At 34.1% G+C, this 555-nt stretch overlaps 1 protein-coding gene across 1 annotated transcript in view; it reads right to left on the bottom strand.

Moving 5' to 3' along the window:
- Positions 1 to 555, bottom strand: part of LOC119586454 (CD59 glycoprotein-like) — a 93129-nt gene that overhangs the window by 56289 nt on the left and 36285 nt on the right. The window lies entirely within an intron of this gene.

Genomic DNA, 555 nt, shown 5'->3' with positions numbered 1-555 from the left:
CGAGAAACAAAAGTCCCATTCTAGATTGTTTAGAATTAAAACAGTACAAGTAAAGAGTAAGAAGATAAAAAAAAATAACGAATTTAATTTAATTCAGAATATCAAGAATATAATGCATCTTCTCCTAAAATATCTAATTAAATCCTAGAAACTACACGATGTAACTAGCTTTAGATGTTTTAGTTAAGGCAATGAATACATTACACGCTGTGGATTGCAAATCGATACATAACACGCTGTGGATTGCAAATGAGTTTAATTGATCTGATATTGCAACATTAGCAGCCTGGCCATCAACACCAAATGCAGTTAGTAAAGTGATAATATCTTTTCTACTTGGAAATTCCCAACGAATCTAAAACAAACAATGACAAAACGAAAGCTAATCATAATCAACGGAAAGTAAACAATAATGAAAATTAATCTTATGAAATATAATAACTCATCCCGGCTCTCCTTTGACCTTATCTGACCCCGTTTATCACCCTTGAGAGGTAGGGACGACGGAGGTGACGCAGCATCACGGCAGTAACAATATCAATCACGTTCATCGCA

The sequence above is a fragment of the Penaeus monodon genome, chromosome 21, assembly GCF_015228065.2.
Source record: "Penaeus monodon isolate SGIC_2016 chromosome 21, NSTDA_Pmon_1, whole genome shotgun sequence".
Taxonomy (NCBI): domain Eukaryota; kingdom Metazoa; phylum Arthropoda; class Malacostraca; order Decapoda; family Penaeidae; genus Penaeus; species Penaeus monodon.
Note: the sequence above shows the minus strand (reverse complement) of the source record. Positions and strands in the feature narration are given on the sequence as shown.